Genomic DNA, 27,633 nt, shown 5'->3' with positions numbered 1-27,633 from the left:
AACTACACTTATGGTGAGCATTGCATAATGTATAGAAATGTAAATCACTATGGTGTACATCTGAAACTAATAAAACAGTGTACATCAACTCTAACAACAAATTTTTTTAAAAGAACGGAATATCCGGGAACTGTGGAGTAGTTACAAGATGTTTAATGTATGCATAATAGGAGTACCAAATGTAGAAGAAAGAAGGGAACAGAAGCAATATTTGAGTCAATAATGATGGAGAATTTTCCGAAATTCATGTCAGATACCAAACCACGAATCCAGGAAGCCCAGATAAACACCAAGCAGGATAAATGTCAAAACAAAACAAAACAAAGGAAAACAAACAAAAAACCCCACACCTAGGCATATTGTATTCAAAATTCAGAAAATCAATGATGAAAAAAAACTCAAAAATCTCAGAAAAGAAAAATCACCTTACCTAAAAAGAAACAGGTACAATAATTTCATTAGTTTTATCCTCAGAAACCATGCAAGCAAGAGAAGAGTGGAATGAAATTTGTTTCAAATGTTGGAAAAAAAAACCCACCAACCTAGAATTTTGTACCTTGTGAGTTTGAGCCCTGTGATGGGTTCTGTGCTGACAGCTCAGAGCCTGCAGCCTGCTTTGCATTCTGTGTCTCCTTCTCTCTCTGCCCCTCCCCCACTCACACTCAGTCTGTCTCTCTCTCTCTCTCAAAAATAAATAAACATTGGGGCACCTGGGTGGCTCAGTCAGTTGAGCGGCCAACTTTGGCTCAGGTCACGATCTCATGGTCCGTGAGTTTGAGCCCCGCGTCGGGCTCTGGGCTGATGGCTCAGAGCCTGGAGCCTGTTTCCGATTCTGTGTCTCCCTCTCTCTGACCCTCCCCCGTTTGTGCTCTGTCTCTCTCTGTCTCAAAAAATAAATAAACGTTAAAAAAATTATTTTTTAAAAAAAGGAAAAAAATAAATAAATAAACATTAAATTTTTCTTTTTTTAATTAAAAAGAGGGAGGGGCACCTGGGTGGCTCCGTGGGTTGAGCCTCCGACTTTGGCTCAGGTCATGATCTCATGGTTCGTGAGTTAGGGCCCTGCATGGGGCTCTGTGCTGACAGCTTAGAGCCTGGAGCCTGCTTTGGATTCTGTCTCCCTCTCGCTCTGCCCCTCCCCCACATGCACTCTGTCTTTCTCTGCCACTCAAAAATAAAGAAAACTAATAAAAAAAATTTTTTTAATAAAAAAAAAGAGGGATACCTAGGTAGCTTAGTTGGTTAAGCATCCAATTCTTATCCTGGTTCAGGTCATGATCTCAAAGTTCATGAGATTGAGCCCTGCATAGGGTTCCATGCAGAAGGAACAGAGCCTGCTTGGGATTCTCTCTCCCTCTCTCTCTGCCTGTCCTTCACTAGTGCACTCTTCCCCTCCACCAGCACCCCCCTCAAAATAAATAAGTATTTTTAAAAAATTAAAAAGAAATAAGACTTTATCAGACAAACAGAAATTCAGGAAATTTGTTGCCAGTAGATCTGCCTTACAAAAGATGTTAAAATTCTTCAGAGAGAAGGAAATTGATATAAGCCAGAACCTTGAATCTAAATAAAGAAAAGAAGAGCATTAGAAAATGGGTAAGTGAAGGCAAAATAAAAACTTTTGTTTTTCTTATTCTTAATTGATCTAATAAACAACGGTTGTTCAAAATAATAGCAACAACATATTAAATTATATACATTTATGTGTGTTATATCTATGTAGATATATATGCTTATGTATAAGTAAAACGAATTACAACAATGATACAAGGGATAGTATGTAGGAATTAGAAATATTTTGTTATTATAAAGTACTTAACCTACCTGAGAAATGGTATATTGTTATTTGAAAGTGGGTTTGGATTAGTTGTATATTGCAAATTCTAGGGAAACCATGAAGAAAAGTTTTTTAAAAGTATAGTTGATATGCTAAGAAAGGAGTAAAAATGGAATCATATAAAATGCTCTATTAAAACTATGAAAGGCAGAAAAGGTGCAGAAGACAAAAATAGCAAAGAACACAGGCAGCAAATAAAAAGTAATAGCAAATATGTTAGACATTACTCCAACTATGTCAAATCACTTAAAATGTCAATGGTCTAAATATACCAATTAAAAGACACTTCAAAGTGTAACAAAAAATAAGAACCAACTATATATTGTCTACAAGAAACCCAGTTTAAACATAAAGACACATGTAGATTAAAAGTAAAGGGATGGAGGTGCCTCTTGGCACCTGGGTGGCTCAGTTGTTTGAGCATCAAAGTTTTGATTTCAGCTCAGGTCAGGATCTCAGGGTCATGGGATCAAGTCCAGCATCAGGCTTTGTGCTGAGCATGGAGCCTGCTTAAGATTCTCTCTCTCTCTCTCTCTCTCTCTCTCTCTCTCTCTCTCTCTCTCTCTCTCTCTTTCTCCCTGTGCCCCTCTCCCCTGATCATGCTCTCTCTCTCTAAAATAAAAAAGTAAAGGGATGTAGAAAAATATACCGTGTTAACACTAATAGAAAAAAAGTGGGAGTAGCTATATTAATTTCAGACACAGCAGTCTTCTGAATAGTATCCAGAATAAGGAGGGATATTGCATAAAGATAATGGCATTAATTTTCCAAGAAGACACAACAATCCTTTAATGTGCATGCACCTAACAATAGAACATTAAAATATATGATGCAAAAACTGAAAGAACTGCAAGGAGAAATAGATGAATCCACTATTTTAGTTGGAGATGTTAACTCCCTTCTATCAGAAACGGATCTAGCAGCCAGAAAATCAGTAAAGACATAGTTGAACTCAACAGCACCATCAATCAACTGGAAATAATTGACAACTATGGACTACTCCATGCAACAATGGCAAATTACACATTTTCTCAAGTACCCATTGGAACATTCAACAGTGTAGACCATGTTGTGGGCCATAATACACAGCTCAACAAGTTTAAAATAATAGAAATGTGCTTTCAGACCACAATGGAATTAAAGTAGAAATCAATAACAGAAAGATAACTGGAAAATCACAAAATACAGTACATGGAGATTAATCAAACACACTTCTTTGTGACACATGGGTCAAAGAAGAAATCTCAAGAGAAAATTTTAAATATTTTGAACTAAATTAAAATGAAAACACGACTTATCAAATTTTGTGGGATGCAGTGAAAGCAGTGCCTAGAGGGAAATTTATAGCACTGGATACCTATATTAGAAAGGAAGGAAGCTCTAAAACCAATCATCTAAACTTCCACCATAGGAAACTAGAAGAAGAAAAATTAATTCCAAAGTAATCAGAAGAAAAATAATGAAAATTAGAGCATAAATCAATGAAGTTGAAAATAGGAAATCAACAGAGAAAGATCAGCAAAACCAAAAGCTGTTTCTTTGAAAAGATCAATAAAATCAATAGGTCTCTAGCTAGGCCAATGAAAAAAAAGAAGAAACACAAATTACTAATACAGAAATGAAAGAAGGGACATCAATACAAATCCTGTGGACATTAAAAGGATAAAGAAATATTATGAGCAACTTTATGCTGACAAATTTAATAACTTAGATAAAACAGACAAATTCTTTACAAGGTACAATCTTCCAAAACTCAGAAAAGATGAAAAAGACAATCTGAATAGCCTCTGTTGATTAAAGAAATTGGATCAGTAGTTAATAATCTTCCAAACAGAAAGCACCAGGCACAGACAGTTTCAATGGTAAATTTTACAAAACATTTAAGGAAGAAATTATGCCAATTTTTTACAATCTCTTCCAGAAAAAACAGGTGAATACTTTCTAATTCATTCCATTAGGCCAGCATTACCCTAATACCAAAACCAGACAAAGACTTAAAAGAAAATAAAATGATAGACTAATATCTCACATGAACATAGATACAAGATCCTCATGAAAATATTAGCGAATCAAATAAACAATGTATAAAAATAATTATATACCATGACCATGTGGGATTTATCCAAGGAGTGCAAGACTGGTTCAACATTCAAAAAATCAATTAATGTCATCTTTCACATCAAGAAACTAAAGAAAAAAAATCACATGATCATTAATTGGTGCAAGAAAGCATTTGACAAGATCTTACACCAATTCATGATTTAAAAACTCTCAGCAAGCTAGGAATAGAGGCACTTCTTCAACTCTATTTTAAAAATCTACAAAGAACTATAGAAAATGTCATACTTTGTTGAGAACAACTTGAAGCTTTCATGCTAATATCAGAAACACAGCAAGGATTGGGGCGCCTGGGTGGCTCAGTTGGTTAAGCGACTGATTTTGGCTCAGGTCATGATCTCACACTCCATGAGTTCGAGACCCGCGTCAGGCTCTGTGACAGCTCAGAGCCTGGAGCCTGCTTCGGATTCTGTGGCTCCCTCTCTCTCTGCCCCTCTCCTGCTCATGCTCTGTCTTTCTCTGTCTCAAAAATAAATAAAAAACATTAAAAAAATTAAAAAAAAAAGAAACACAGCAAGGATATCTCTACTTACCACTCTTTTCAACATTGTATTATAAGTTCTAAATAATGCAATAAGAAAAGGAAATAAAAGTATACATAGTGGGAAAGAAGAAATAAAGCTGTCTTTGTTTGCATATAACATGATTATCAATATAGAAAACCCAAAAGAATTGATGAAATAACTTCTAGAGCTAATAAGCAATTAGAGCAAGGTTGAAGATGTAAGGTTAATATGCAAAAGTCAATTGCTTTCCTGTATACCAGCAATGAATAAGTGGAATTTGAAAGTAAAAACACATTGCCATTTATATTAGCACCCCCCAAATGTAATATTTAGATATAAACCAACAAAAGATGGAAAATATCTGTGTGAGGAAAATTACAAAGCTCTTATAAAAGATTTCAGAAAAGAACTAAATAAATGGTGATATATTCCATGGTAATGGATAGACTCAATATTGTCAAGATGTTTGTTCTTTTCAACTTGCTCTATAGAGAAAACCCAATCCCAATTAAAATCCCAACAAGCTATTTTGTGGATATCAACAGATTCTAAAGTTCATATGGAGAGGCAAAAGACCCAGAATAGCCAAGTCAATATTGAAGAAGAACAAAGTGAGAGGACTGACACTACCCAACTTAAAAGACTTACTGTACAGCTACAGTAATCAAAACAGTGTGGTATTGGTCAAAGAATAGATACATAGAAAAATGAAAGAGAATAGAGTTCAGGGACACCTTAGTGGCATAGTTGGTTAACTATCCAACTCTGAATTTCAGCTCAGGTCATGATCTCACAGTTCATGAGATCAAGCCCCACATGGTGCTCTGCACTGGGAGCACAGAGCCTGCTTGGGATTCTCTCTCTCCCTCTCTTTCTCTGCCCCTCCCCCACTCTCTCTCTCAAAATATAATAAACATTTAAAAAAAAGAATAGAGAGTCCAGAAGTACACCCACATAAATACAGTCAACTGATGTTTGACAAAGAAGCAAAGGCAATACAGTGGAGCAATAGAGCAAAGATAGTCTTTTCCAATAATGGTGCTAGAACAACCAGATATCCACAATCAAAAAAAAGAGAGAGAGAGAGAGACAGACAGACAGACCTTACACCCTTCACAAAAATTAACTCAACATGGATCACACACCTAATGTAAAATGCAAAACTATAAAAGTTCTAGAAGGTAACACAGGAGAAAACCTAAGTGACCTTGGGTATGGCAATGACTTTTGAGGATACAACAGCAAAGGCACAATCCATGAAAGAAATAATTGATGTTAGGCTTTATTAAAATTAAGAATTTATGTTCTTCAAAAGATAATGTCAAGAGAATGGGCAGACATGCCACAGACTGGGAGAAAATAGTTGCAAAAGACCCATCTGATAAAGGACCAATATCCAAAATACGCAAGGAATTCTTAAAACCCAACAGTAAGAAAACAACTAAAAAATGGGTAAAAGACCTAAACAGACACTTCACCAAAAATGATATACGATGGCAAATAAACATATGAAAAGATGTTTAACATCATGTCATGAGGGAATTACAAATTAAAAGAATAATGAGAAACTTCTACACACCTATTAGAAGGGCCAGGATCCAAGGCATTGACAACCCTAAATGCTGACAAAGATGGATAGCATCAGGAACTCTCATTCATTGCTGGTAGGAATGCAAAATGGAACATCCAGTTTGAAAGACAGTTTGGCAGTTTCTTGGAAAACATAATATACTGCTACCATATAATCCAGCAATCATGCCCCTTAGTATTTACCAAAACAAATAGAAAACTTCTGTTCACATAGAATCCTGCACAGGGATGTTTATTGCAACTTTATTCATAATTACAAAAACTGAAGCAACCACAAAGTCCTTCAGTAGGTGAATGAATAAATAAACTGTGGTACATCCAAACAGTAGGATATTATTCAGTGACAAGAAGCAATAAGCTATCAAGCCATGAAAAGACATAGAGAAAAGGACATGGAGGAAATGCATATTACTAAATGAAAGAAGCAAATCTGAAAAGGCTACATACTGTATGATTCTAAGCCTCTGACCTGGAAAAAACAATACTATGGAGACAGTAAAAAGATGAGGGGTTGGAGGAAGAGATGGATGAATAGGCAGAGCACAGAGAATTTTTAAGGCACTGTAACTATTTTGGATGATGCTACAATGCTGGATACATGTCATCATATCTTTGTTAAAACCCATACAACACTAAGAATGACCCTAATTTAAACTATGTATTTTGAGTGATAATGATGTGTCAATGCAGGTTCACTGATTGCAATGAATGTATCACTATGGTGCATGAAGTCCATAGTAGGGAAGGTGTGTAAGGAGTAGGGAGCATATGGGAGCTCTCTGTACTTTTCACTCATTTTTCTACATGAAAGTTCTCCAAAAAATAAAATTCTTTTTTTTAAATAGAGACTTCTCAAATTCACATCTGGGAAATTCAGATTCAGGAGGTATTGGTTGGGGCATATAAATCTGTCTATTCCATAAGTTCCAACATGATTCTGATATTCAGTCAAGGCTGAGAACTACCGGGCAGATCTTGGCCTCCTGATCTTTCAAAATGTAACCATATTGTTTGATTTTTTTTTTCAGACTTTTAATCTCTGGTAGGTGTGGTATTCTAAATTCATCTGTAATATCTTACTGTCAGATAATGCTTATCCATCAAATATTTGCATTTACAAAGGAGTTTTTCTCTGTGGAAGTGTTTAACAGGAGTGCTGTATTATAGGCTGGCTATATCTTAAGAGCCTAGTTATGGGGTTAAAATGATGATGCTCTTCCAAAGGTCTGTTATCACAGAGCAAAGAAACAAACAGGATATCAACAATCAGGGACATGGCAACTATGATTCCATCATTCACAGCTTCAGTTTTCCTTCAAAAGAACAAGTGATACTGTTAACCAGTCCCTGCAAATACATATAAAACAAAAAGCAGGACTAGAAAAGAAAAAAATGAAAAATGGCATAAGAAGCCTTATCCTCCTTCCATGATCAAGTATACTAGTCCCACCCTTTGGAGCTTAGATGAACAGAATGAGGATCATGGAGTTCCTAACACTAGCCCTTTCTTTCTACATAACCCAGAATGATGTAGCTCTCTAAAAAGCAGTAAAATGGATGGAAATGTTGTCCTTTGAAACCAGATGTTTTTTATCTTTCTAAACTCCAATTACTTCAACACATTATTTAGCTGCACTCACATCAGATCAGAGCCACCTGTTGTATCCTCTGCACACTTATGAGAGATTTTAGGTTAAGTTTGTATTTATGGTTTATCTAGAAAAGTCAGAATGCAATTGATAGGATGCTTTTAAAGTCATCTTGAGGTCAAAGGATGTGTATATTGCAGATTAACAGATAATCGAGACACTGTGCTGTGCAGTATAAACAAAATCAAACCTAATTTCGTGATTCATTACATAAATTTGGATATAATCCAGGACTAAAAACTAATCATCTGAAATAAAACTACATGCCAGAAAAACATAATATAACATTGTTAGACTATCAGGGAAAATTTTAAGTTCCATTAGACTATCAGAAAAACTTTTTAAGAGAGAGCACGAGTAAGCAGGGGAGGAGCAGAGAAAGGGAGAGTCAGAATCCCAAGCAGGCTCCACACTTTCAGTGCAGAGCCCCACGCAGGGCTCAAACTCACAAATTGTGACATCATGGCCCGAGCCAAGATCAAGAGTCAGACGTTCAATCAACTGAGCCACTCAGGCGCCCCAGGAATATTCTTTATTACCAAGATAGATTTTTGATATTTAAATGTTTTGGTTTTGTCTGGCTTGAAGTTAAATATGTTCACTCTGATATTAATAAAATGTGACTTGATGTATATTTCTATTGCCTTTCTAATGGTAAATAAGCATTTGAAAAAAAAAGTAAATTGATGTCCATTCATTAAATAAATGTTTATTGAGTGCCTGTTATGTGCCAGGATACAGAAGGGAACAAAAATATACAAAGTCCCTGTTGTAGCCAAATGGTGAAATAAATTTACATCTAACATTGATCAAAAAGTATGTTCTGACAAATGAACATCAAAAAATCCCAACAATGTAAATAAACTTTATGATATCATGATATTCACAGATTATTGAGCCTCTGAAGTAAACATTGCTTATTACACTTTATTCCACCATTTTAAAAATTAGCAGCAGGTAATGTTACTTATTAAAACAGCTATTCTAAGTAGAAGAGAGATGGGGAAAATAATTGAGAAGCACACCCCCTCTTTCCACTTATCTCTCATGTGATTAGCTAGGCATGTGTGCAAATTAAGAAAGACTGAGAAACCCAATTGCACAGTCTAACCATTAGATAAAATTGCTTGAAATTCAAGGATATTCACTTGGATTGACCATAAAGATTTCAGTGTGGCTAAAACACTGTTACAAATGAGATTGGTTGTGGTTTGGGAAGGTTCACTTTTCCATTTTCCTTCATTCTCCATGGAGATGTGTGCCAGAATCAGAGAGTTATCTATTCTCACTTACTCCTATCTGAACCCCAAACATAACTCTGTTTTCCCATTCAGTTTTAATCTTGGGCAAAGTAGTTTTAAAATCTAGCCTTCCTGGAAAGATCACTGTAGAAAGAAGACAACTTTTTTCCATCTTAAATACAACTTCAAAAGTGACAGACTGGAAAATCTCTGCAGGCAAATGTGATGTCACTAAAGAAATCACACACTTACCCGTAGAGATTCTACAGTCTGACATCTTCAAGCAGCGAACTGTTCATCAGCTATGCTTTTCTGTATGCAGTCCTTTGACTTGAAATAAATCTGGAGTGGCCAAATAACCCAACTATAGATAACTTACTGAATTTCGGCTTCTTCCAAACTAAGGGGACATACATGCTTCAGGATGACTGAATCCCATCAAATTAAGTTGTAAGATAAGAAGGTTAAATGGTATAAAGCTGCTAATAGCAAAGTGTGATCCCCAGACTAGCAGTATCAGTGCCACCTGGGAACTTACTAGAAATATACATTCTCGTGCCCAGCCCAGGCCTCCTGAATCAGAAACTTTGAGAATGAGCACTTGTCATTTATGCTTTAGCAAGTCTTCCAGGTGATTCTGATTCACACTCAAGTTTGAGAACCACAGGCTTAAAGAGAAAACAAAGGATTATTGCTGAAACACTGAACTCAGAAATCGTCTGATGTTATGTAATATATAAAAAAAAAGATAAAAGAATATGTATTCACAAAAATAGTATTGTCTAGGATACATTTCTTTTCGAAAGTGATTATCTTAATAACAAGCCTAAGTATTAACAATGGAACAAAACACCTTCCTTTAACTCTTACTTTGCCAGTAGAATTGCAGAGCTCTGCAATTTTCCTTAGAAATAAAGAGTTAAGAAATCTTATTTAGGAGAAAACGTTTTCATGTTTGGGAGGATTAAAAGGGTACTGACATCATTCAAGTCATGAGCCATAATTCTTATTAGATTTTATTGCTACATTCTTTACACAGCTTTGGAAAGTTATTCCTAAGAGCACAAAATATGCACTTAGACTGCACACAGAGAAGGAAAATGCTCTCACAATGAAATTATTTTAGCCTGACCCAATAATATCTTGAAAGCCTCAAGACTTATTCTCTGTGTAACATATCTTTTCAAAATAAGAGATGAGTTTATGTGAAATTTGTATTTTTCAGTACCTTTGATCATTTCCCATCTTAACAGTTAAATTTGTCTATAAAAGATCTAATTTCTGTATGCTAAAAAAACGATTTTTCTTTCCTCTCTGATATAAGAATCGCATGGCAGAAGGGTAAAGAAAAAAATACAAATTAAAAATTATAATTGAACTTGGCCTTTAATGACAATGAATGAAATACACAAATTAGTTCTTGTATAGCAGAATGGAGTATCTGAAGTGTCAGTATGCCTGTTAATCAGTAACTTCTGGTAGCGTGTTAAAAATTCATCTTCAGTTTCATTCATAATGAATTCATTTTTATTATTTCTGGACCACACCAATTTCCCATGATGTGATGGAAAAAATTGTAACATTCAAAAACTGAATTAGATCACACACAAAACGACAACTTACTCAGATTATAATAATAAGATTTGGCTTATTCATTGACAAGTGAGAGCCCAGCTATGTCCAGAATCTGCAAAGACAGTGCTGGAGAACAGCAAGATGTTTCAGAGACTTCAAACACCCTGAAAGAAGTACATTTACTTAGATGAGGATGAAAAGGCTCTCTAAATACCAGGTTTCTTTGCTTGTATTAGAATTAAATCAATTCAGCATTGATGGAATTGCAGAACAGGGAATCCCAACTGGCAATCTTAAATGCCTTTGATAATAAAAATTTATTAACCATTATAAGCAATTTGATATGCAAAATCTTTTAAAACATGGGCTCATTGGAGGAAACAGTAAGAAGTGATGCTAGGAATTTAGCATCTTCCTTGGCGGTAGGAGAGCTAGAACTCTCTGATAGCAACAACTAATAGCTATTCCTACATGAAACACTCTATACATATTGTCTAATTTAGTCCTCGCACAAACCTGATGAGGGAGGTATTATTAACCATCTCATTTTGTGAGCAAAGAAACTAAAGTTCAGAAAAACATAAATGGAAAGAAAAGAAATACCTGAACCTGCATGACTGTACATCTGAGACAAAAGAGTATGGAGAATGAACAGGGAACTACAGGTCAGGAAACTGGATTTGGAATATTTGACTCCCTTATTTATGCCTCTCTGGGTCTAAATTTCCTCATCGTTAAAACAAACTGAGTATCCACTTTTCCTGTTTACTACCCACGGCTTGGAAAACACTTGCCAATGATAAAGAACTGAAAAATGTAGGACATTGTTATTATGCTTGGGGTGAACTGGCAAGCTTTGGGGATGGCCTGGTCTCTTGCTATTTCCCCCACCACAAACTACATCCTTAGCTGTGGAAACTGCAAGAGAAAGGATGCTGCTGGAAATACTAATTTGCCCCTATCATCAGCCCCTCCCAAAACTCTGGCCTTCTGTCTTTGATCATTCTCCCTCCCAGGCCCAGCCATGTTCCTTGTTCCACTCTGGTGATCCCAAGGCCACACATCTTTAAAGCAAGCAAACAGCCTCTCTTGAAGGGCTGTGCCAGGCAAGTTCACATGGTCTTTCCTTCCTTTTAAATTAATTAATTAATTAATTAATTTATTAACATTTATTTTTGAGAGAGAGAGGCAGACCACGAGTGGGGCAGGGGAGAGAGAGAGGGAGACAAAGAATCCAAAGTTGGCTCCAGGCCCTGAGCTGTCAGCACAGAGCCCAGTGCTGGGCTGGAACCTGTAGACTGTGAGATCATGACCTGAGCCCATGTTGGACACTTAACTGACTAAGCCACCCAGGCATCCCATAGGCTTTCCTTCTTTTGACAAGGGAGCAGATTTCCTCCTTTTTGCTTTCAAGGGATGTCAGGATTTTCAATAAACGTATAACTGAAAAACACCAGTGCCTAAAAGCCCATGCAGAAGTAGAGCTTGGCTGCAACATGGTACAACGTACCCCCCTCAGGAACCGGTAATTGCTAACAGATCCAATCCTGACACTTTACAAGCTCTATCATAGACTCTTAATATTTTAGATCTGGAATGGAAAATAGCGACCACTTATTCCAATTCTATTATTTATTGAGCACTGATTGCATGCTGCGCCTTTCACATGCACTGTCCCATTTAATCTTTCTAACAATCTTGTATTATTAATGGTACCATTTTGCAGATGAGAAACTGAAGCTCTTAGAGGTTTAATAAGGGCCTTGAACTGGATCTGTTCGGCTCCAAAGCCCATCATTTTAACCACCCAATTTTAAGGCCCAGAGGCGTTCAGTGGCCCCAGGTCACACAACTGGTTAGTGGTAAGCCTGAAATTAGACTTCAGTTTTCTTTGTACCATATGACACTTGTTACTACTTGAACCGTCTATATTCCTAGAAAAGTGTCAAACTATTCAGTTTCTCATACAAACCCAATGGCTGACTCGAAATCAAAGCTGCTAAGTTATAATTCACCACTAGAGTGGGCATCAAGAAAGAAAGTTTCATATGAATTCTGCATCTATTTATACCTTAACCCCAGTGGGTAAGTTGTAAAAGCATGCCTTTATATTCCTGAGGACATGGCAAACCATCAAATTCACACATCATTATGAAACAGATGCTTTTCCTAATTTCTGTTGCTAACCTAAAAGGCATGGCGAAACTAATCATTAATAAAGATGGTCCCTAACTTACAATGGTTCAACTTAACTATCTGTCAACCTTAGGTGGGGTGTAAAAGTGATACACATTAAGTAAAAAACATACTTTGCATTTTGAATTTTGAGGTTTTCTCAGGTTAAGGATACATGGTACGATACCCTCCCATGATGGTAGGCAGTAGCATACGATAAATGAGGATAAACAACCTAAATACTTACAACCATTCTGTACCCATTCAACCATTCTATTTCTCACTTCAGTACAGTATCTAATAAATTATAAGATATGTTCAACACTTCGTTATAAAATAGGCCTTGTGTTAGAGGACTGTGCCCAATTGTAGAGCTAAATTTAAGTGTTCTGAGCACATTTAAAGTAGGCTAGGCTGAGCTACGATTTTCTGTAGGTTCTATGTATTAAGTGCCTTTTTGACTTATAGCAGTTTCAGCAGACAGTGAGTTTATTGGGACATAACCCCATCATAAGTCAAGAAAGATCTATCTGTAGCACAGCAGGGATCATGTTGGGGTTTTGTAAGACCAGGCTTGAATTTGCACTCATAAACAGGTAAATGTTACCAATTCATTACTCATCTTCCAATTTCCATGTCACTTGTTAACTCTGTCTTCTGTAAAATTTCACCTGAAGGACCCATTAAGGATATTACAATATGTAAAAAATAGATAACCTTTCCATTTGACAAATGGCTTTTAATTTTCTGTCTTAGTGGTCACCCACAGCAGTGGCTGCTGTGGATAACTTCCTTCATCTCACAAATGACTACCTACCAAAATTAAAGTAGCACGTAATGAAATCTGATCTAATAAAAAGTGTGGTTAATTGCTATGCCAAATTATAACATTAATTACTTGATGCAAATAGAAGTACAAAGGGATATTTCCTGAGTGGCTTTAGCTCAGCTTTTGTTTTTCCCTCCCATACTTGTTGCTCACCATCTTGCTTCTCATTTTCTTTCCTTCCTTCTATCTTCCCCCTCATCTCTGCAAAACTCAGAGCTGTGTTTGGTTGTGGGAAAGGGGGAAGGTGAAGGGCAAAATAATTTCAATTGGGGTTAAAAGATATCACCAGTAATTCATAGATTATTCTTTCTCCTAAGGCTTCAACCAGGAGCTTCAGAAGAACTAAAAGTCATATTTCTTTGCCCAGTTATTGGTTTAAGGAAACCAGGGATCACCATGTATTTTACGAAAAAGGTAACTTACCACCATTATCGTTATTGATAAATATTTGTTGAGCATACCATGTGCTTGCAACAGTGCCAAATGCTATATTTTTTGAAGGCTTCAGGCAAGGAAGACAGGCTATTCCTTTTTCTAGTGGGGACTCCCCTCTGAAACTTAATTTTCAGTGCCCCAATGGTTTGAGAGGGTGCATAGAATTATTCCTTATTTAAACATATAATTATACTTCATGTAGATTTTATTATCTCACTTTTATGGAATTGTATGGATTTTAAGTGTTTTGCCCAACTTGCTTTTAGAACAAGCTCTCTTTTCTCACTTTATATACAAAACATCCTAACTGGCTGCATTTGACTTTAAATATCTATGTTAGAAAGACACAGACTCATTTGAGAAACTAAGCATGTGAAAACTAGGAGTAGTAAATATTTATGAATATGGTAATGTTCTCTTTCTTGACCTGGGTGGTGGTTACATGGGTGTGTCCACTTGGTGATAATTCATCAAGCTGTACACTCATGATTTGCACATTTTTCTATAAGTGTGTTTACCTCAATAAAATAACTTAGACATACATATTTATGAAGAGTCCTGACATCCCCTCCCCAAACACATGCAAGCCCACAATCAGAAGAACTGATTTCACAGGAGAGTATTTATTTTTCCCTTTCCTGGAGTCCTCATTTCTTGCCCCAGGGACTTTAACTCTTCAACTTCAATCCAAGAGATTGTTTGTAGGGCCTCCCTCTCATCAGATAGTCTCCCTTTACACTTTTTTTTTTCTTTTTCTCAAGGAATTTCTTCTGTTGACTGGGCCTCTGTCTTCTCTAATAGGTCCCTATAATTTCTGTGTTCTTCCTTTTTTGCTCACAGTATGTTATCCGGCTGCCCTTGCCAATGCCCACAAAGCTTCAGTTGTCCTTTCCCGGGTGCTGGCTGGGTGGCTTTCTCAGGCTTGTCTTCAAGATGAGCTCATGGGATTAAAAATTACTGTGCCTCCTACTTTCTTTCTCTCTTTTTCTCACTATACCTCTGGAACTTGTATTTCCAGCAGATTGAATCCCATGTTTCTTTGCAACGCCATTGAAAAGTACTACTATTGGACATTCTCCCATTTTCAATTGTTTCTTTTTTTTAATGTTTATTTATTTATTTTTGACAGAGAGAATGAGACTGAGTGGGGGAGAGGCAAAGAGAGAGAGGGAGAGAGAGAATTCTAGGCTCAGCATGGAGCCTGATGTGGGACTTGATCCCATGAACTGTGAGATCATGACCTGAGCCAAAATCAAGGGTCAGATGCTCAACCAACTGAGCCACCCAGCCGCCCTCAATTTTGTTCCTGTAAGAACCTCCCTGATAAGATTGTCAAAATCAAATGAAATAATCTACATAAAATACTTAGTATACATACTAAGTAAAATACTCAGACATATGGTAATCACTCATTAAATAGCAGCTGTTGTTATTGTTAGTAATAGTATGATTAGCTAAGGATGTTTTTTGTTTGTTATAACAGTAGGGTCAACTCAAATTCTTAACCTGTGAAAATTGTAATGCCGAGGGAAAAATAAAATAGCAGCTACCATTTATTACATGTTGTGTATCAGGCATTGTTAGGCAGTTTACACAAATAGTCTTATTGAAGCCTCTAATAACAGTATGAAATAGATTTGGGGATCCCATTTTAAAATGAGAAAACTGAGTTTTGTAGGGGTTACACCATTTTGCCGGGTTACTTCCAATTAAGCTGAACATGGAGATGTGTTTCTTCTGAAAAAACCACCTTCTTGCAGGATGTGCATCCTGCCAGATTGTGGCATGACACTCGGCCCCTCAATAAGAAGCCATTGGGTTCCAACTACAGACGAAATCTCAAACCTGACCCTTGCCTCTAAGGAGCAGACAATGGGTAAGTCAACCTTGTCCCAACTTTGTCCAGCGTTTCATCTTTGAGACCTAACGATTTGCAGGCTTCAAGGACCTAATCATCTTCTACTCTTTTGTGTTTGTTGCCTTTAGCATCTCCTCCATCATCCCAAATGAAGAATCATCTTGGAAAATTGTGACAAATTTATAGACTAAAGTTTCTTCTCCGTTGTAAGAATCTTGAGACGTCTGGAATTCTAGACACTGTCTCCTAAAAATTTCCAGGATAAACTTCCCTCCTTCTTTTACTATAGGTGCACTCTACAAAAGAAGGTAGGTTTGAAATGATTCAGACACTAAGACTACAACCCCACTGAGTCATGATCAATACCTCATGTCTTTGGTCTCCAAAAAGAGGACCTTCAAAATATTCTTTCTTTTTTAAAAAATGGAAGGTGGCATACACCAAGTCTTAAGAGTTACACCCAATTATACACAGGCAATCCTTAGTGAATATTCTAATAGCAACTAGTTTATTTATTTCTCTCCAATTACTCATGTCAATATCATTATCCAACTTGCTAATGGCTTTCCTTGAAGAGGTTATTTATTCATCTGCTTTGCTTCAGTTATGAAAGATGCACTGTGTCCCTTGAACTAGGGCTGGCTTCTTTTTAAGATTTTCTAGAAGCTTAAACTAGAAGAGTATGAAAAAGCCCTTTTTTATGAGAACCATTCTTTATATCAATTACACTTTTGCTCTGTCATTAATTGTGACTACCTATTTAAGAATGTCTCCACCATTCAGAATGTGGAAAACATGCCAATGGGAAGCTCAGCTCAATGGCAGTTCTGGCTTTGGCTTTGGGCTGGACACCCACTTATGCACAGTATGACTCAGACTCCCTTCTCGTAACGCCTTATCTCTAGACACCATTCTCCATGAATCCTTTTCTCTATTCGTAATCACTTCTAATCCTCATGCTCCTCCGTCTGACCTTCTCTTCCCACAAAAATCCAGAAAGTATGCACTTAATAAACAAACAAATCCATTGACAAAGATAGATGTATTCAGGGCAGCTTTACCAAAATTCAGCTTCAAACTGGTATTTAGCAAAATTCCAGCCAAAATGCTCATTTGTAACTCTAGCCAACTATTTTATTGAAACCAATTCAAAGCCAAACATTTTTTGAATGCCTACAAAGCTACAAAAATAATAAATAATGTTTGGCTATCTTTCAAGCCTTGGGGGATTCAGAGTCCCAATCCCAAAAAGAACAAGAAGGCAAGGTAAAAAGGAAGCAGACATGAAAAAGATTATTGCCTGGAGAGTGACTCCCACCCAGAAATCAGAGAGAGGAAGTTTGTTTGAAGAAACTTGAAGTGGTCCCCACATCTGCTAGGAAATTGGGATATAGAACAGAGCCCTGTTGAAGGGGTTCTTATAAGTCCTCTCACCCATCAGCACCTTTTCAGTTGGTTTTTATAGACTTTTCTGCCTTTGTTTTGAGCTAATTTCCAAAAGAGGGATTGCAAAAGACACTCAAATGTAACAAAATTAGTACCACTCCAGCACCAGTGTGAATCTGAGTACCCAAAGACCTGAGCTGTTTCAGAATTCTGACCTGAAGGCTAAGGGAGAACTAGATTTCTAAGCAGCATGTCTCAAATGACAGAACACTTGTATCCATAAAGAAGAGAAAACTGAATTATAAAATGGCTTATGTCAACTCTGGATACCATTGGTTCAGAGAAACCATAAGCATCATGCGAACTCAGAAGCCCCTCAGTGTAGAAATAGATACACCTCTTGGCCAACACCCTAGAGCACCCTGGTACATCATTAATAAGTCAGTAACTTGAGCAAGGCACAGAAGCAGATTTTAAAAACTTCTGGGAAGGAGGCGTCTGGGTGGCTCAGCCAGTTGAGGGTCTGACTTCGGCTCAGGTCATGATCTTGCAGTTCATGAGTTCAACCCCCATGTCAGGCTCACTGGTATCAGTCTGTCAGCGCAAAGCCTGCTTCAGATCCTCTGTCCCCTCCGTCACTTGCACTCTCCCAAAAAATAAATAAATATTTTCTTTAAAAAGAAAAGAAAAACTTCTAGGAAGGAAGATAATAGCGTAAGCATAAATATAAGAGTGGAATTTGGGCACCTCTTCTAAAATCTAGAGGTTGGAAAGAAAAAACAAGTAATTGAGTTAACCAAAGGACATCATGGTAAAATCAAAATAAAACCAGAATTTATTAACTATGTATCAGATTTTGTACCAGGTAGACATTTCCACAATATTATCTCAGTTAGTTGTTAATAATGTCACCCACAAGTATTAACAATGCACAAACTGAATCTCCAAGAAACAAAATGATTCACCTTAAAGCACCACGCTGGTAAGTGTAGTACCAGGAATCACACCCTGCTCTACCTCACTCCAAAGCTCATGTGCTTCCCAACCCCTTATGCCATCTTCCACAGTCAATTGCAGGAGGGTTAATCCTTCGAGTTTTCAGAAGTTATCTAAATGATTCTGACTCTGAGTAAATAACATGATCTTAAGAGAAATATTGAAATTGCAACTGTCTAAACAGATCCAATGACCTAACAGAAACTTCTGTTACATCCAAATACAAATCTATAGAGAGTAAGATCTAAGAGTTTACAGAATTAAGATCACAAATGCATACATTGCAATGCCCCCAAAGATGCCTGTAGGAATACTTTACTATGGATTTAGAGTCTCCCTTCCTTTGGTAATATCCCTAAAATCCTTGAACAGGATGTATGGTTTTAGAAATAGCTTACTTCTTGATACTTTGCTACTATTTTTTTAGTTTATCTGGCCTATGGACTAACCAGCCACATTAGCATAGCTTTGTTACCAAAACTTCTTTATATTATTGCCCTCCTTTTCCCTTTTAAGTGCCCATGACAACAACCCAGTAAGGTGGGCAAGGCAGCAAAGTATGTGTCTATACTTTCCCCCTAGTGCCTTCCCCACTGCAGTTGTGGGCATGATATACCCTATGTCTTGGGTTCACCTGCAACTCTTTATTTTCCTCATCAATGTACAGTACTTCCAGTTATGACCTTTTTCTAATGTTTTCCAGTAGAGGGAAGAAGAACTACATCTTTATTCTTGCTATCTCTTAACAGTCACTTTCAGTGTTAAACCTTCTAAGAAGAAAGGGAAATCAAATCTAAGGTTAAGAGAAAAGAAAAAAAGAACAAGCCTGCATGTTGCTTTGGAGTTGGATCTGATTTATCCTAACCCCTTGAGAAGAAAGACATGAGAAATGATAGGCCCTTGTTTTTTGCTTAGGATAAAATCCTCTATTTCTTTTTGATCCTGAGCAATTTGACTCCAGAAAATAGACATAGACTATATTTTAAATGCTAAAGTTCAGTGAGAAGACATTTTTATTTCTCAACAAGTAGCCTTCTACTTAGGAGTTCATATGAAAAGCAAGATTATATTCTCTTGTTCTTTCTTAATTGTTTTGTAACTTCATATCTGCCTGAATTTTTTCCTTGAAAAGCCTTTTTTCTAACCAAGCAAATTATCATTATCCTAATTCTGTCAAGTCTCAGTTATTTAGGGACAAGTTATGAGCTGGAATCTATAATACTTTGCCTCAACAAACATTTCATTTAGCTCAACAAACTTTTATTGTGTAACTTTTAAGTAGTAGAGCCCATACAGAGAATTGTATGGCTGAGACTATAAAGATGAATAAGGGTGGTCCTTACATATAGGAGGTCATAGTCTAATGAGGGAGACAACATGCAAGCAAGAAAACATCATTGTGTATAACAGGTCTGAAAATAGAGAGGGTACAAATTGAACACAGAGAAGGGAAACAGAAGAGAGAAAGTGTCTGGTGTTGGTCTTAGATTGAATATGTGTGTCAGTCACACAAGGTATGTATGTATGCATATGTGTGTGTATGTGTTTGTTCAAGGAGGGAGGGAGGAAGAGGAAACTGTCCCAAGTATGTGCAAAGGCATGATACAGCTCATTGGATTATGGAACTTCAAGCAGTTTGTTATAGCTTGAGTCTACAATTTAGGGGAAGAAATGGACTAGTATGAAATGAAACTAGAGAGAAAGGCTGGGAAAATCCCCATCAAAATGCAAATCCTTGCCCTAAACCAGACATACAAAATCAAAATCTGGACACGGACTCTGGGGATCTATGTTTGTAACAAGGTCCTCTGATGCTTCTTATACTCCCTGAAGCTGAGAATCCCCGCAGCAGATGATGGAGAACCTCTGCAGTCTCTCCCTTCTTCCTTTCTTGATCATTATCCCTATGATTGATCAGCCCCACTCAATGAATTAGAAGGGCGGAGGCTCATGGCCCAATCCAATGTAACTGAATAAAGCAGCATGAGCAAAGGGAAGGACACAGAAACTACCATCTAAAAAAGGTGAAGACCTGGACCCCCATTATCACACCTGCCCCTTTGGTGAGTATATATATGCTCATTACCTTTTTCACTTACATAATTGTTGGTTGTTGGTTGTTGTTGTTTTTTTTTTTTACCTGAGGAACTATTTTAGGGTGTTGTTGGTATTCCCAAATTCCTTATAAAGCTTGCTTATAAATGGTTTTTGAGTGATTGGTTTTATATCCTCCAATACTTACTTGTGTTTCTTATTATGTAAGGATTAAATAGAATAAATCCTTTCTAAATGCAAAAATTAGGACATGATATGCAATGCTGCACATACCAGCAACGTGTGAATATAGGTTTCAATTCACCAAGAGAAGTAGCTTGATAATGTCTCATCAAGAAAAAAGCCAGGAGACATAATAACTCTTTAGCCGATGTGCTCAGTGAATAGCGCTATGCTTTTACCCAAGGCACCCATGTGCCTCTGCTCACATGATGCTCTTCTTGCAGGTCTAACCTGGATGGCTGTGAGTTGGCTTAATCTCAGCTGGCAACTGTGAGATGTTCATACAATCCCCCACAGTGGTCTCTGGGATTATGCTAAACAGAGCAATTTCCTTTCCCTCATGGATCAAAAGACTTGTAGGCAACCCAAATTACAGTACAGAATTACTAGTTCATGACAAAAAAAAAAAAGCAAAGTTGCTATGGTTACTGTTTCATGTTCAACCTCTTTTAATCTTACTAAAGTCTTTTCTGAAGTCCTGCTCTATGAGAAAGGCAACCAGCCTTGGGAATTAATTTGTCTTTATTGGATTCATGTTCCATTTATAGCACTCCTTTAAGGCTCCTTGGTTTTTTGTTTGTTGTTTTTTTTTTAAATCAACCAAGGGAGTTTGGTGTTAGAAGCTAAACCTAAAATGTTTTCCTTCTGAAAGCTCCTCCCACTCTTTCTGGGGGTGCTGTCAGATTCCAAGCAGTCCAAAAGAGGATGATCTGCCAGGCCCTACTCAAACTTCAACTGCCCAGATTCTCACACTGAAAGTCTCTTCCTCATTCCTACTATGAACGTTTCACATTCAACTGTCCTAATTGATACTGAAATTTAGAATCAACTGTGGCTCTGGCCTCAAAGACTTTTTTGAGCCATGCCTAACTCCAATTCTTGGTGACCCCTGGAAACAGGGGCAGAAGACTATTCTGGAAAAAGATTGAGAACAAATGTGATTCCTCAGGATAAAAAAATCAAGGCCAATTCTCTTTCTCATTCACCCAGCAGCACCAAACCAATTAGATGGAACAAATTTGTAATTAATGTAAGATTAACTTTAGCAACAAAATGTATTAAACATGCTATTTCAAAGGTCTTGGCTGACATGTAGTTCCTTGGGTATCTTCAGGAAGAGAAGAAGCCTGTGTGTCTATCTGATTAGATTACACGTCTGCTATTGTGACCTATTAGGTTTCCTTGCCAGAAAGTGATGTTGGGTAGTAGGAAGTCAGTTTGAGGACCAGTTATTCCCAGACTAACAGGACAAATACTGAAATATAAGCCAGAAAATAACTTACCTCTCATAAGAAGAGGGCTTCATATAAATCTGCATCACTCATTAGGGCCCTTTAAAGCTATGAAATTCTCCAGATATCATCTGTATCTTCCTGCTAGTTGAAATAGCCTTTTTTCCCCCATGAAACATTAAAAAATTACCAATTCCAATTCTTGGTGACAATTTTTCAAAAAAGATACATTCTTTTTTCAAAAGGAAAGAAAATTAATGTAATTAAATAGGACAAGAAAAAAATTTAAATAGATGAGCACATACTATGTTTCAGGAATTGTGTTTGTGGTCATGTTGGTACATGCGGTAAGTACTGTAGATGTTTGCAGTACTGTCTACACATCTAAGCACCAGGGGAGCTTTCAGAAAGGCCAAAGGCAAGGGCTTCATCAGAGATGAATTAAATCAGAATGACTAGGTGTGGGGCCTGAGCATCATTATTTAAGAGCTGCCCAGCAGATTCTAATGTGCAGTCAGAGGTGAGAATCAGTGTACATGAGTCCAACGAGAAGGCTGTGGATGGAGTGGAGTGGAGTGAAAGAGAAACTGGTAGGAGATGGAATTGGAGCAATAACTGGGTGGTCCATGGTAAGGATTTGGGGTTTTAATGTGAATGACTTGAGAAGCACTGGGGGAGAGTTTTTTAATTAGAGAAGTAGCATGACTTGTTTACTAGGTAACATAGATCGAATAGGATTTTCTCAGAACTTAATAAAGTATAAACTCTAAGGAAAAACATGTGTTGTGGGCTCCAAATAGCAACCTTGCAATTAAACTTGAGAAGTATAGACCACAGGACAGGCAGGTTCCTACCAAGAGGAGAGCTAGTATAAAAGACCAAAGAGAAAACTGGCTCTGGAATTAGGAGTCCCAACTCCTTTTGAAAACTAATTAGCTTTTTTGCTGCTTTAAGCGGGGGGAAAAATCACGTATCTTTTCAGCCATATAGAATCTGACTTGAAAAAAAAAACTTAAAAATTTTATCACCCTGGTGATAATTAGCATCGAAATAAGGGAAGGCTTTGGCATCTCTGTCAATGAGACACCCAAAATATTGTTGTTGGATGGGATTAGTTTATGACAGTGCTAATAGAGGATAGAGTGCAACAGGGTTCCCAGCCTTTTCCTATGGAGGCTCTGTCTTGCTCACTATATGAGACCTTGTTAGGGCTCCTGGGAACCAAGTCCTCACCTCAATCGCCAGCACCTATAGTATGGCCCTTGTTCTTCCTTGTTACTACCTATACCATGAAGACTATCTACATCAAAGTGGAAGAAGCTGGTCTGTCTCCCAGAGCAAGCAAGCAGAGCCTACTGACAGTCTGCAGGCCTGCACCTTAAATGTGTGCTGAACCTGTGATCCTGATCTGCTGCACTAAACCTGAACTCTATTCCTGCTCAGTGCAGCTGACCATGCTCTCTTCATCCTCCAGCCTGTGTGTTCCTGTCTGATCACAGATTGCAACTCACTGTGGCTCTAAGCATTACTCAGGTCAGACCTCACCTCTACACCTGGATTTGGCTTTGCACATAGGAACCACGGTGACCATGTGTCACCTACAGGCTTCACTATTTGGGGCCCCATGTAAAGGGCATCCCAAGGCTGCTTCTTTAGATCTTGCCTGATTCTTCCCTGACCATTTGTGTCCCAGTATGTACTGCACATAAACCTGTGGTGCTTAAAACTTGCCCTGAGTGTTCTCTAAGCATCCCTGGCTTTGTCCTCAGGTGTACACTTCGAGCTTGCAGGTGTCCCACCACCACCCAGCCCTGGCTTCTACCAGAGTGACAGAAGTCCAGAGATCCATTGATTTCCCCACTGATTTCCTAGTTTTCATACTACCTTCAGTTCCCCAAATGAGCGAAGGTCTCCTCCTGAGCTCATTCCCCTGGACAACTCTTGACTGAACCTTCTTAGTGCTAGAAATCAACATTTCAGTCCTGGCCCAAAAAGTGAAGTAAGATTACCAGCCTTCCTTAGACCATTAGTGCTAGCAGTTCAGCTGGCCCAGGAGGCTGACCTTGGCTTTCAGGTACTGCAGGGAGCCCCATGCTGTAAGCCCAACTTGACAGCAGGTTTTATTTATTCCATTAATGAGAACAAGCTAGCTAGATGGTGGTCATCCTTCTGCCTTCAAAGGATTTTATCGTTCTCTGCTTCTGAATGTATGTAGTAAGGAATGTGGACAGGCTCAAGTCAGCCAGCAAAAATTCCATCTGCCACCAAGAAGGCCTCTGAAGTCACTGACAAAGTCAAAAAGCCCAAGGCATCCTAGCAGCACCCCTTTGCAAGCTAAAAGTGACCCCAGGCTCACAATGTCTGTCTTCTCTGTACATCCAGATTAGAACTTTCTGTGGCCCTCTCCAGGCTGTACTACTGGAGAATAAATAGCCGTTGAATGCCCAGAAAGGCCATCTTTGTCTTCCTTTGTCAATTAATTAAATTCCTTTAATTAATTAAAAAATCAAAACTAAACAACAGAACAAAGAGGGTTTATGTGTCCAGTGATGATTGCAAGATCTCAGGAAGTCTACAGCTGTCCATCCTATCTAAGACAGAGCTGTCTTCCATGAAGGTGGAGCAGGGTTAAAGAAACCTTTACTGGTTACAGATTCAATCCTCTATTGGCTAGAGCACTTTGATATTAGTAATCTTGCCAGGTACCCAACTTTTACCTGTATAACCCATTCTTCTGAATCATTTTTGAAGCCCAAACTTCTCCTTAAAAACACACTTTCTAAAAAAAAAAAACACTTTCTTTTGGGGGTTATGGCATTATTTAATTTATAGTCTCAAAACCTGCTGCACTTGTATCCCACACTCTACTAGCAATGAACATTGATAGTCTGGAGGGGGTAAGGATGGAGAAGGTTCCAAGCTCAGCCAACATGCTTGACCACAAAACCTGGTTTCAAGTTCTCTCTGTAAGGTACAGCTGCTTTTCATGTTTCATTCAACAAATACTTAATGCCAGTGAGGTACCAGGCCCTGTATCGGGAATGCAGCAGTAAACAAACCATCCCTACCCTAGTGGAGAGCTGGTTGTGAAACCAATCATGTAAATATCTCCATTGTAATTATAGATGGTTACCTGCTATGGGCAAAGGATGGGGAGACCTCATCTGAACAAGGTGAGGTTGAAATTCGAAGAATGGGTAGGAGTTGTGTGAACAGCATGGTGAAAACCTTGGGAGAAGGGAGGAGTTTGATCAGCTCTAGGAACAGATAAGTCTGCCACTTAGCTGTACAACATTTTTGTCACCTGGAATGGACATACCAGGAGGCTCTCTCTAAAAAAACCTCTGGGAGATCTTCCAGAAAAAGTGACCCTCTTCTTTTTGGTTCTATTAGAGACACCTCAGTTACTGGGAGATGCCCTTGGCCTATACAATGCTCCAAAGGTTGCTCAAAACTGTGGCCTAGGTTTTGACATTCTCCTGTTTCATAGCAGCCTGTCTCTGAGTTGTCTTTCCTTACTATCATTTTGCTCCATCTACAGGCAGACTAGCTCTATTTCCAAACTCAAGTAATCCAGAGAACTGAAGAGTTTTTAATCTATGATTTTTTTCTGGAGTGAAAGGAAATGAAAAGAGAAAGTTGCAAATGTATTCCTAAAAGATCTGTAGTAATATGATGTCTAAAGAGCAACATTCCTAAACTCCAATAATTACTAGGATTTGAATTTCTGTAGATGCTTCATTCTGGTCCTTTTTCCTTCTAGATCATCACACTCATTTTATCACAGTCCTAGTTGATCACTTGTTTCCAATAGCCCATATAGTCTCAGACCAGGATAGAGCGGTTGTTCTCAAATTATAGTCTCTGAACTATATCACCAGGGAACTTGTTAAAAATGCTGATTCTTGGGCCCCATCCTAGAGCCATTAAATTAGAAACTGATTGTGTATCCCAGTAGTCTTTTAATAAACCTCTGGACAATTCTGCATGCTCAAGTTTGATAACCACTGGCCTGTATAGGAGCTTTTATCCAACTCCATGAATCCCTCTTTCCCCACCAAATTCCTTGTAGCAGTTTGTAATTAAAGATGATACTCCCATAGTCAACCATCCCAGCCACCATGTCCCAGTACTGAGGGGTTTCAAAACCTGTTGCAATACTATACTAGGTACTCCAAATAACCAATAGCCTGGAATCATGACATGTGGGCAAATGGACTTATGTTACTTTTGATAAATGACGCTATTTGAAAATTACAGTGGATATTTGCAACAATCAAATCTTGAGGGATCCTGTTCTTCACCTATTTTTATTTCCTTATTACATTCCTTCTAGCTCACAAATGACATAATACCACCTAATTTCCCAGACACTGCTAGAGTTGTTAACTTAATTCCCTAATCTGTCAAATCTACCTGCTAAACCAAAATTATAAGAGACCATGAGAGCTATAGGAAAATATGGGCTGACTTTTCAGGTCCTGGTCCTGGGATTGCTTCTCCAACAGAAGTCTTCAGGGTCCCCAGAACCATTCTGTTTGTAAGTTCTTTGGCTTTACTGCAATACTCTCTATGAAAATATATAAACCTTATATAAACCTCTATATAAACCTTAAGGAAATGCCTGTTAAACAATTGAGATAACATACTTGATCATAGATAAGAACTCCGGAAAGAGAATAAGATGGAACTTATTTTTATGATAAGCTAGATAGAGTGTTTTAGTGTATTCCAAAATTAAACCACTGATAGAATTAAAACATGGTGAAGTATTAGCTCTTAGGCCTACTTGGTATTCAGATAAATGAAGACAGAGAGCAATCAGTGGACTTTCCAGTGTCCATTCTGTGATCTCCACTTTGATTCTATTTCCAAATCCCCTACCCTTTATGTCTAAAATATCCCATGTAAACCAAAAGTTCCACTGACAGAAGGGCAGGATTTCTAGGTAATACTAGAGCCCTTAATTAATTCTATATTTGGAGGAATTTTAGAAGACTAATTAGACTTTTCTGATGAGATCATCAAAAACTGACCTGCAAAATGATCAATAAGATAGGAAACCAGTAACATTCTTGAAATTGTGTATCTGACCATTATGTTCTTCTTGGTATCCTATGCCTCTTATATCTATTAATTCTAATTCTAACCTTATCATTTCAGTGAGCTAGAATTCTAGAATAAAAGACATGATAAATCTATCTTGAACATGTACATGCAACTTATCCTAATCAATGAATCCAAAACTAAATGCTCACCAGGAGATTCTCTCTAAAATCAGCAATTTAGAATTAATCTCACCAGGAGATTCAAATCTCCTTAGGATTTTAATATTTTTAAATTATCCTTTAAAACAAAAAAACAGAAACAAGTGGCTTAAGGCAAGCTGTTTTTAAAATATCCTCTCTAAGGGGCGCCTGGGTAGTGCAGTTGGTTAAGCATCTGACTCCAGCTGGGGTCATGATCTTGCGTTCAAACCCGGCATCAGGCTCTGTGCCGACAGCTCAGAGCCTGGAGCCTGCTTCAGATTCTGTGTCTCCTTCTCTCCCTGCCCCTCCCCAACTTGTGCTCTGTCTCTGTGTCTCAAAAACAAATAAACATTAAAAAAAAAACCTTAAAATATCCTCTCTAAAAAATACTTACCCACACTAGTTTGCCATGAAATACATGATTATACTACACGAGTCTTATACACATCGTGTTTGCAATGTGTCTCTTGGTAAACGGGAAATTACTCATTAGTGTGACATTAGATTGATTTTATCAGATGACAAGAAGCATTACTTAATGGCAAATTTTATATGTAGGAACAAAGGGAACAAAGTTGTTGCATTTGGAAATAAATACTTTATATAATTATTATAGAGTTTTTGATGTCGTAGATACTGCATCAGGAACTGATTGGATAAGAATGGGTCACCATCAGTTC

The 27,633-nt window shown here is 37.7% G+C and overlaps 2 long non-coding RNA genes across 2 annotated transcripts in view; one reads left to right on the top strand and one right to left on the bottom strand.

Annotated features, from left to right (window-relative positions):
- Window positions 1-27,633, bottom strand: part of LOC109498177 — a 227,989-nt gene that overhangs the window by 151,288 nt on the left and 49,068 nt on the right. The window lies entirely within an intron of this gene.
- The window catches only part of LOC109498176, a 60,039-nt gene that overhangs the window by 17,343 nt on the left and 15,063 nt on the right, over window positions 1-27,633 (top strand). Inside the window, exons 3-6 of the long non-coding RNA XR_002741136.2 lie at window positions 13,838-13,934; window positions 15,716-15,831; window positions 15,942-16,121; window positions 20,029-20,258. This is a non-coding gene — a long non-coding RNA (uncharacterized LOC109498176). The remainder of the gene's footprint in view (window positions 1-13,837; window positions 13,935-15,715; window positions 15,832-15,941; window positions 16,122-20,028; window positions 20,259-27,633) is intronic.

Source organism: Felis catus, chromosome A3 (genome assembly GCF_018350175.1).
Source record: "Felis catus isolate Fca126 chromosome A3, F.catus_Fca126_mat1.0, whole genome shotgun sequence".
Lineage (NCBI taxonomy): Eukaryota > Metazoa > Chordata > Mammalia > Carnivora > Felidae > Felis > Felis catus.
This window is presented reverse-complemented; position numbering and strand designations above follow the sequence as displayed.